An 11,413-nucleotide genomic window follows, 5' to 3' on the forward strand; every position below is an offset into this window, starting at 1 on the left:
CTGAAGTTGTTTCCATACCTCTACTGTTGTAAATAGTGCTCTGATGAACACAGGAGTGTGGGGACCTCTTTGAGATACTTCGCATAAATACCTACAAGTGCTAAGTGAAATAAGCCAGACACAGAAAGGTGGGCAGTGTCTAATCTTATTCATCTGTGAAATTCAAACAGCCATTCTCATAGGGACAAAGAGTAGAGGGATAGGTATCAGGGGCTGGGGAGGGACGCAGAGGGAGATGTGGCAGATGGCACAGAATTTAAGCGACATGGGATGAGAGTCCCAAACTCTATGGGACAGATGGTGCATATGGTTAACAGCAATACATACTTAAAGTGTGTGTTAAAGGGGTTAATTAGGCAATATTCCCTAACAGAATAGAGCCGTAGGTGTGTGTGTGTGTGTGTGTGTGTGTGTGTGTATGTGTGTGTGTGTTGGCTGGCTTACATCATAGCTTGGGTAGTTTCTGGGAGGGGCGGAGAACCCCATAGCTCCTCAGTCTGAGAAACTGGGCGTCTCAGAAGTCCCAGTCTAGCTCTGACTGTTCCTCCAGAGAGTCTGTGGTGTTGAGCCTATACTGAAAGGCTGAAGAGGCAGGAGTGTGATGTCAGCAGCAGGGACAGATGGGAGAGTTAACACAAAAGAGGAGACAGCATCCACGAGCTTCACTTGTTCCTAGGACTGCCTCTTCAACCTGGACCTGGAAGTGCCACCCACAAGGAGAGCTAGTTCTCTGTAGCCCTTGTCTAAGTCACTGCTCCCCATATCAATCCTTTCTGGACACACCCTTGGGGACACACAGGTGCATTCAGAGGTGCTACAGAGCTATCAACCTAGTCATGTTGACAGCCAAAAACAACCATAACAAGGGGGATCTTAAGTAGCCTTACACACACATATTCAAACACACATATGCAGATACTGTAAACCCATACCTATAGATACACACATGTACATGTACAAACAGACACACAGACACACAGACCCATACACATATACAAGCATATACATATATAGAGATGTACATATACATACATATATATACATACATGTACATACACAGACACACAAACCTATACACATATACATACATATACAGCCATATACATATATACAAACACACTTATACACACAGACGTACATACATATACAGGCACATACATGTACACAAACACACTTATACACACAGACCCATACATATATGTATATATATATGTATATATATATATACACACACACACACACATACATACACACATATACAAACAGGCATGCATATACACATGCATATAGAGATGCACAGACTGAATATGTGAGATCACGGCTCTGATAATTACTTTGGTTCTGCTGATTATTCCAAAGCAGACACATGAGCTTATCAAATGACCAAGTTTTATACCTTAAAATACACAACTTGAAATACTAAAAAAGTCACCGTGAGAAGTAAGTTTGTATGATAACAGCGCCCAGCAGACAGCAGCCACACAGCAGGCATCCAGGAACACACAGCCTTCTCTGTCCTTCCTCTTCCCACAGGCAGACACTACACTTCATCTCTCTTACCAAGCAGCTCTTGTTATTGATGGCAAGGACAGGGCCATAGGATGTCTGGGCATTGTCTCATTGAGCGAGGGGATGGCTTCCATCCACATGTGGCCAAGAGACCTATGTGAAGCTCGTCAGTCATCGTCAAGCTGCTCTGAGAATGATACAGGGAAATGGAGCTTTGGAAGATCTTTTTCTTTCTTTATGTTTATGTGTACTTGTCTGTGTCATGTGTGCTTCACATGTGTAGGGAGATCAGAAGGGAGAGCTATATACCCCATGGCTGGAGTTGCTGCCCTATGAGGCTGCTGCTGGGAACCAAATTCGTGTCCTTTAGTCCTTTAGAAGAACAGCAAGTTGTCTTCTTTCTCCTCCTCCTCCTCCTCCTCCTTCTTTTATTTATTTTATGTATTTGAGCACACTGTATCTGTCTTCAGACACTACAGAAGTGGACACTGAGTCCCATTACAGATAGTTGTGAGCCACCATATGGTTGCTGGGAATTGAACTCAGGACCTCTGGAAGAGCAGTCAGTGCTCTTAACCACTGAGCCATCTCTCCAGCCCCCACAGCAAGTATTCTCAGCTGCTCCACTCCTGACAGAGCTTTTCAATAACAGAACCACGATTTCAAGCTAGGACCGTGGGCCTCCCAAATTCATCCGGCCTATTTCCATTCCTGTGGCTCTACTCATATTTAGAAAACACATGTTCCATCACATGGCACATGGAACAGTGGAAGTGTCAAGTCCAACTTCTGTCCACCGACGTCTGCCTCTGCACCTGCTCACTTGCTGATTATTCACGCTGTGGCAGACCTTCTTCTGGACACCAGAGGAGACACTCAGAGTTCACTCTGATGAGGAATCCAGCAGCAAACAAGTGGATAGTCACAGGTGAGAGATATGGCCTTTGACCAAAGGCATGTGATAGGGAGACTTAAGTAGGGGAGGGGAGAGTGGAAGGCAGTATTGTCATTCAAGGTGTCCCTGGAGGACTTCTCTGAGGAAGTGACATGGGAGCTGGGCCTTAACCAAGTATATGGTATGACTTAGAAAGAGGGCTGGCTGGCACAAGGACAAGCTAGGCTTAGTGCTTAGTGGTGACTCAACACAAGGTATGAATGGGGTGTACAAGAGAGCTGAGGCCAGGTGCAGCTAGGAGTCCTGTGTCAAGGTTGTTAGTGCTCAGGAGTAGAGGACACAGCTCCCCTCACAGCTATTCTGTTTGTGATCCGGACTGCCCACCGCAGCTATGGCAGAAAGGCCCCCCATCTCCAAGGCGCAGGAGCCTGCGGAAAGAAACCAATCATGCCACTTATCGCCCTGGTTTGAAAAGTAATTGCAGACACATGTGTAAAGGGCAGGGCAATCTTTTCTGCCAATTATGCGCCCTGCTATTAGGCGATTAGAAGCTGGTACAGTCGTGGAGTGAGGGATTAGCTGCCTCTCCTCTGTGACCACCTCTGCATTTCTGCTGCTCCCAAGGGCACACTGCTCCCTCTCTGGGGACCCGGCTCTGCCTGAACAGGTGTGTCCCAAGACAGGCTTGTCCTTTGTGTACAACAGTTTGAAAGGGACCTCTCTAAGGGGGACAGCTGAGAAGTAAGGCTGAAGCATGACGAGGTCACCTATCAGCAGCCCCTGGGGACATCCAGGGTCCCCAGGGTCTCCAAGGTTTGGTTTTCCCTTCCCACGTGCTTTGTTTTGTTCTTTTGGGAATAGGCAGGGCCTTACCCTGAGGTCCAGGCGGGCAAAGCACTCACTCCTATAGCCCAGACTGGTCTGGAATGCACAGAAATCCTCCTGTCTCAGTCTTTTGAGGGATGAGATGACAGAAGTGAGCAGGTCACCATGTGCAGCTGTTCTCCACTCTTGTGCACAGGCTCCCCTTCCGTTTAATTTGTTCACAAGCTTGCCCACCTGCCCATCTATGGCCTTCTTCTTCACTGATTTATGTGCCCTTTATTCCCAAGCCTGTATTTACCTGAACTCCTGCTTTCTGCCTGGCACAAAGCTGCTTTCCCAAGTTAACAGTGGAGTCCAGTGGTTAGAGACATTGAGACTGGACAGCCCAGAAGTCAGATGCCAGCTTAGCCACTACAGCTACCTTTACACTCCCAGCTTCCTCTCACTTCAGGCCAGGGGTAGTGTGGGATGCTCCATCCCCCTGAGCCCTTCATCTAACCTCCTCTCCATCCTGGTTGGAAAGGACCTTGCAGCCTGGCATCCCAGCCATTGTGGCATGGCCAGGGTCAACTGTGGTGGGAGGAATTGTCTGGCTGGAAGAACAGAGTCAAGGGCAGAGGAGTTCTACCAGGGTGTGGCACGGGAGTGAGGATCAGGGCATGTGAACAGAGCTATCAGGCTTGAAGGCTGCTGGGAAGGGAGAAGGTGCTGAAATAAGAGTGGGCTGTCTGGGGGCCAGTGAGTTGGCTCAGCAGGTAAAGTTGCTCAGCATCAAGCCCAATGACCTGGGTTCAGTTCCCCGGAACCCCCATGGGCAAAGCAAAAGAATGCATTCTCTCAATTGTCCTGTGACTTTCACATGTGCACTGGGCAACTACACATGCTTCCTGCCCCCCCCCCCCCAATAAACAAACAAACAAAAAGTGGGCTTTCTAAACTGTGTTGCAAAAGATTATGTGGCTGTATATAACTGGCCAAGCCATCTGAGATCACGCTCTTGCTTGTGAGCTCTGCATCCTGTGTTGTCCACAAATGGAGCTGTGCAGACTTCACACAGTAGGGGGGCAGTCAGTGAGAGGTGCCTGATGGGAAATGCTCAAAAATCCCATTCCTGTTTTCCACACGCCCTCTCTTGCTTCCCTCTCTGAGGCTGGCTGCTGTCACTGTCTCATCCTGTCTCCTGGCACTCACGTTTCTTGCTGTCTACTGCCACCCAGATGTAAAGGTCTCGAGAGCTGGTGTCTGTGTCTGTTTGGTTCCTTCTGGTAGCCACAACACTGCTTCCTGGATAGTGTTTGGCACATGTAGGACACAGTCAGTTCTTAAGGATCAATAGGTTGAATGAATGAACCCAGATGTGAATAAGCCAGGTATTCTCCTATGGGTTTTAGGTATGTTTTAATCAGCTTTGAATAGCTTTCAGCTGCCTTCCCAAGCTCTCAGGGGTTGTGGGACAGGGATGGTGTGCCTTGGCATTGTCAACACATATTTTCTGAGCATGGGAGGACTGGCCCCTGAATGGCATTAAGTAAGTGTCCAATGTGTGGTTATCTACTGTTACAGTTATTTTTCTGTTGCTGTGATAAAAATACTGGAACCAAAAACAACATAGGGGTTTATTTGACTAACACTTTGAGGCTCAGGCCATCACTAAGGGAAGTCAGGGCTGGAACTTAAGCAGCAACTGAAGCAGAAACCATGGAAGGATGCTGGTTACTGCCTCCCTCGCTGGCTTAGATTCAGCTACCTTTCTTATACAGCCCAAGTCTATACCTGCCTAGGGAATGGTGCTGCCCATAGTGGGCTGAGCCCTCCCATATCGACCACTTATTGATACTGTTCCTCATTTACATGGCCACAGGACAATGGGATCAAGACATATCATTGAGAATCATTAATCTTCTCTATTTTCCGTTCCTAATAAAATCTATCTGTCTCCTCTAGTGGTTATCCTATACCTATACCTGTAGAACCTCGGTGGTTCTACAAACTGTAGATTGTTATCATTGACTTAATAGCTAATATCCACATATAAGCAAATAGATACCACGTTTCTCTCTCCAGGCCTGTGATACCTCACTCAGAATATTTTTTCTAATTCCTTACATTGCTCGTGGATTTCATGATTTCATTTTTTAATCAACTGAGTAATGCTTCATTGTGTGATTGTACCTCATTTTCTCTACCCATCTGTATCTGTTGAGGGATATTTGGGGTGTTTTCAACTTCTATCTATTATGAGTAATGCCTATAGTGGTTGCTACAAGTTTACACTTCCACTAGCAATGGGTCAGTGTTCCCCTCAATTCTACATTCTGGTCAGCATGAACTGTCACCTGTTTTATTGACCTGTGCTATTCTGACAGGTGTAAGATGGAATCTCAAAGTCATTTTGATTTGCATTTCCCCGGTGGCTAAGAACTGTTGCACATTTCTTTAAGTGTTAAACTTAAATTCAGTGATTTGAATTTCTTCTCTTGAGATTTCTTGGTTTAGATTTGTATCCCATTTTTAATTGGGTCTTTTGTTTTCTTGATAGTTAGTGTTTGAATTCCTTATATACTTTAGATATTAGGCCTCTATCAGATGTGTAGTTGCTAAAATCTTCCCATTCTGTAGGCTGCCACTTTGTCCAAATGATGGTGTTCTTTGACATACAGAAGCTCTCAGTTTCATGAGGTCCCATTTATTACTTGTTGATCTTAGCGCCTGTGCTAATGGTGTCCCTGTTCAGAATATCTTCTGCTCTGTCAATGAGCTAAAACCGACTCCCCACTTTCTCTTGTATCAAGTTCAGTATTTCTGGTTTCATGTTGAGGTCATGGAAACATTTGGAGTTCAGTTTGGTTCAGAGTTGTAAATAATCTCTCTGGATTCTTGTACATGCAGCTGTCCAGTTTGACCAGTACCATTTGTTGTAGATGCTGTCTTCCCCCCCCCCTTACTGTCTATGTCTGGCTTCTTTACCAAAAATCAGGTGTCTATAGGAGGTGTGGATTTTTGCCTGGGCCTTCAATTTGATTCCACAATTGATTTCTAGAAAGTGTTTAATTTCTGTCTTGACTCAGTCTCCATGAGTTTGTAAGATTTCTGTTATTTCTCTTGTTTGGTATCCAGTTTTAATCTGTGGTGGTCAGATAGGATGCAGGGTGTTATTTCAATTTTCTTATTCCCTTTGAAACTTATTTTATGTCCAAATATGTGGTCAATCTTGGAGAAAGGACCAAAAGGTGTATTCTTTTATGTTTGGTGAAATGTTCTGTAAATATGTGTTAGGTCCATTTGGTTTATAACATCAGTTAGCTGCAACATTTCTCTGTTTAGTTGCTGTCTGGATGACCTGTCTACTGGCAAGTATGAGGCGCTGAAGTCTCCCACTGTAAGTGAGTGAGGGTCAATATATGATTTAAGATATAGTAGTGTCTCTTTTACAGACTTGGTCATTCTTGTGTTTGGTGCATTCAGAGTTGCAATGTCTACTTGGTGGATTTTGTCTTTGGTGAGTATGTAGCATTTCCCCCCATCTCTTCTCATTAGTTTTCATTTGAAGTCTAGTTTGTCAGCTATTGAAATGACTATACCAGCTTGCATCTTAGGTTCGTTTGCTTGAAATATTTGTTTCTATCCTTTTACCTTAAGGTGATGTTTATGCTTGGTGTTAAGGTGTGTTTCTTGGATGAAGCAAAAAAAGATGATGGGCTTGCTATGGTGGTGTTGTCAGACTCTGGTAGAGACATATTGTGCTGGTTGTTACTGATTGTGTTTTTCTGCTGGGGTCTAGACATCTGGGTTTGGAAATATTATAATTATAGGAGCTGATATCTGATCTTTTCTTGGTCCTTGGTTTCTCTTGCCATCTCTGGTGAGTGTGGTGTCTGTATGGTGCCTAGTAGGAAATTCTTCTGGGGTTCTGATAAGTGTGGCTACTCAAGATTCTAGGTACTGGGAGCTGACGCTAAGGAATAAGAATTGGCTGAGCAGTGCTGAGGGCATCCATAAGAGGGAGGAAAGTTGAATGTTTCATCAGGATCTGCTTAGCTCCCTGGTAATGAGAGCAGAAAGTGAGGAGAGATGCAGAAGGCAGCCTGCTACAGAGCTGGGGATGAGACTGGGGGATTGGGCTTGGAGGGAGAGGTGAAGGTCTGCAGTTTAGCCTAACTGTTTCACTGGACAAAGTGCCCTGTGGGATCTTAGGGAATGGCTGCTGGAACTGGGGTCTGGAATAAAGCAATGAGCATGGGGAAGGAGGGTTGGAGGGTTAGTATCTTTATGGTCCACTGACGATGGGGGTGGAGAGGAAGGAGAGCCCACAACAGGTAGTCTGTTACAGAGCTGGCCGTGGGACTGGGGCTTGATTTTGGAGGACCTGGGGGAGAAGTCAAGATCTGCAGTTAGACTTCCTGTCTCCCTGCCTCCCTGCCTCCTTGGCTGGAGACCTGTTTTGAATTTTGAGAGAGGGTGTTACTAAGTGGCTTTGAGTTTAAGATTCCCCTGCTGTAATCACCATGGCTACAGGCTTGTACTATCAGGCCGGGTTGAAATAATTAAATAATAATAATAATAAAATCAAATATGACAATATTTTAAATAAAAACAATAAACCAGTAAATTTAAAGACAAAACAATTAGGCTCTTGATTAGTTCTTGGGCAACAGTCCTTATTATTTCTCCAGTTATTCCCACCATGTGGTACAGTTCTTGGCAGGTGGCCAGAGCTCAACAGTGATGAGCTAAGTCGCTTGCCTGGCCCGGCTCTGGTGAGTGTCAGAGGAGTAGAATCTGACTCTAAGGGGAGTCAGAGAAAGGGAAGGCTGGGGCTTCCAGGGGAGGTGTGGTCTTCATGGCTGCACAGAGAGGCAGCAAAGGCAGCCCAGCATCTCAGGGGCTCAGACCTGTAAGCTAACACCATTAGGTCCCTTCACCCAGGGAAGGTTGGCTGGTCACAGTCCACAGTCGTCAGTGGAGGGAAGTCAGTGTGTTTCGTACAAAGCTGGCAAGGACCCAAGCAGGGATGCCTGAGTATGAAGGGTTTGGGTAAGTGCCTTATGTTTAATGAATGTCCCAGCTCTCCTAACTGTTTCTGATGTGTGAATTTATTCACTAATGCACAGACATTACATGGGAGTCCTGTGTGAGCTCAGCGCGAAGGGTGTGGGAGAGAACTGGAGCTGGTTCCTTGATTCAGAAGGCTCCAGGGGGACACCTGCAAACGAATGACTTGCACTCAGTGTATTGCTGAGAGGATCTGGAGGGGAAGGGGGTGACGGGTGAGATTCTGAATGGTGCTCTATGGCCACCAAGTGGACTTACACGTGGGACAGGGGAGAGGGGAGGGGGAGACCTGGAAGGAAGCAGGAGGGGAAGGGTACTGAAGATGATGCAATCTCCCAGGAGATGGAGAGACCTCAGGGGGGCTCTGTGTGGTTGGAGCTTGAGCCTTCACTGGGGGAGAGTGAAACTGGTGGAATATCCCCCCCACCCCGGCTTAGTGTTTCCTGCCAAGATAGAGATTTGGATTGGAATATTAGGGCCTCAAGCTGCCATTGGAAGGTGTGTGCAACTGTGTGTGTGCATGTGTGTGTGCATTGCGTGTATGTGTGTGTGCATGTACGTGTGTATGTGCATGTGAGTGTGTGTGAATGTGTGTGTGCACCTGAGCACATGTGTGTGTGCTTGTGTGTGTGTGTGTGTGTGTGTGCTTGAGCACATGTGTGTGTGTGCCTGTGTGTGGGTGCAGGTGGAGGCCGGGAGTTAATGTCGGGTGTCTCGCGCTACTGTTCTCAACCTTATTATTTGAGACAGGGGTCAAAGGTCAATGATTCGGTTGTTCTGGTTGACCGGAGAACTCCAGGGACCAGCCTGTCCCTCCCCAATACCAGTGATATGCTACACCCATGCACCACAATGCTCAGCTTTCATGTGGCTACTGGGGACTTGAACTGGGGTCCTTGTGTTTTACACTTGACTGAATGAGGACTCTCTTCCCTGCTGCCCTCCCCTCCACCATGGAAAGATCTTGCTGATACTACAGAATTCAGGGATGGATTTCTTCTTATTTATGTCCTGAAGGAGGTAAGGCCTGCGTCAAGACAGACACTGAGCACGTCCTGGTTGAATTAAGAATTACCCCGGTGATAATATAGATCCCAGACTTGAGAGCTGGATCTTGGCACACTTTGTCAATTACTTCGATTCTGGGAAAATCTCTGCTTTTAATTATAACTAGATTCCTGTTATCAAAACAATTTTTTGAATGAGTGAATGAGTAAATGAATTTTACTTGAATCTTTCCTTGTTAAGAGAGGATGACTTAGGGGCTGCAAGCAATTTATTCAGAATAAGAGAGTTAGGGAAGTCCCAGAAAACATAACCATTTAAACTCCCAAGTAATAAGAACGGGGCCAGAGGCATCTTCTGGAAGTCTGCTGAGTCCTGCCTGTCTCCCACCCGGCTCTATGACAAGCTATGAGAATACTTGGTCTTCAGTCCTGACACTGTGGGCTCCAGAGCCCCTTGGGGACAAACAGCAAATCAATAGATTCATGACATGTACAAGAACCTGGCACTTGGAAGAGGTTTGAGACGAATTCCTGACCTGTCAAGGCAGGAAAAGTCACAGTGAAAGCACTCCACCCTGCCTTGCTCAGTCTTGTCCCTGCTTGCCCCATCCTCTCAATTCACCTTGGGAAAGGGTACCCTCCGTTTATCTAGGGCCTGTCCCACAGTCCATTAGACCCTGTGTGTTCAGCAGGGTCTTCCAGGACCTGGTATCAGCCATTAAAATGTGCACACTTATTTCTGGACAGATTTTTTTTTTAATGTTTTATTTTTGGCTGGGTGGTTTCTTGGCAGACCCTGGCCATTTTCTTTCTTAAACTGTATTTATTTCTTCAACTGTTATTTCTTAAGCCCATTTATTTCTTAAACGGTAAAGTCCTGCATGCTCCTGGTGAACCAACCACAGAACAGTGAGCACTAGCAGACAGATCTCGGCATCCATTGAGGGAAGCACCAGGGAAGAGGAGCCACAACAAGGAACCTGGTGGTAGAGGATTAAAGGGTCAGTGAAGAATAGGCATAGGGGTGGGGTAAGGCATGAGCTTACCATGTGTGAGCTGACAAATGAAAGGCCTTTCTCTGCAGAGATGACCTATAGATGGGCCCAAGGGTCAAAGACATTGGTGGGGGGGAGTCTACTAGGCAGAGAGACTGGTATGCACAGGAACCCACGGTTAGGGGAGAGCTTAGCTTGTTTGATGACTTGCTGACTGATAGTGGAATACAGCCAGCAAAGGGCAGAGGGCAAATGAAGGAAATTGGGGAAGGGAGATAGGAGGTAGCTTTGCAAGACTCCACAGGCTGGGGCCATCTCTCCTTACCCATCATGCACTGTGTGAGAAGTTCGTGGCCTCCTTAATGAAGGCATGCTTACTCTTGAACTTCATTCTGTAGAAACAGGAGCAGCATAGAGAGTGGGCATTGTCTTATAGAGCCTTACAAGGGAATGGGGATGTGTGTGTGTGTGTGTGTGTGTGTGTGTATGAGAAAGAGAGAGGTGAGGGACGTGTCTGATTGAATTTAGAGCTTGCCATTTATTTAAACTGGCTGGCCAGCAAATTTCTGGGGTTCCCCAACCCAAGCACTGGAATTACAACTGCACAGGGCCATTCCTGGCTTGCTTTTATTTATTTATTTATTTATTTATTTAGCACTGGGTATCTGAACTTGGGTCCTCATGCTTAGGACGCTAACACTTTACCCAGTGAACCATCTCCCCAGTGCGGGAATCCTTCAGTGAACACAGTTTAAGAAACACTACCAGGCAGACGGCTGCCTAGACACCAAAGGTGTAGTGTCCGGTAGTCCTTCAGCCGGGACAAGCAAAGATCATCTCCTTCCTGGCTATTGAATGTCTGCTGTGTGGCAGGCCATATACAGGCAACAGGAGACATCGTCTTTGACCTAACAGAAGTTGCATGTGAGCCATTTCAAACCTACAGAGGCTCGGGGTAAGAAACAAAAGTGTGTGGAGCTTGCCTCAGTTAAATCCCCGGCAGCTGTCACACATTCAGAGTCATTAAAACGTAGTTTTCTGTGCTTAACTTGCTTCCACAGATTAACTTTCCCCCACTCGTTACAGTGGCCCTGACCTTGGTCTATTCCTAAAAGACGGCAGACACCATT

Source organism: Mus caroli, chromosome 8, assembly GCF_900094665.2.
Source record: "Mus caroli chromosome 8, CAROLI_EIJ_v1.1, whole genome shotgun sequence".
Taxonomy (NCBI): Eukaryota; Metazoa; Chordata; class Mammalia; order Rodentia; family Muridae; genus Mus; species Mus caroli.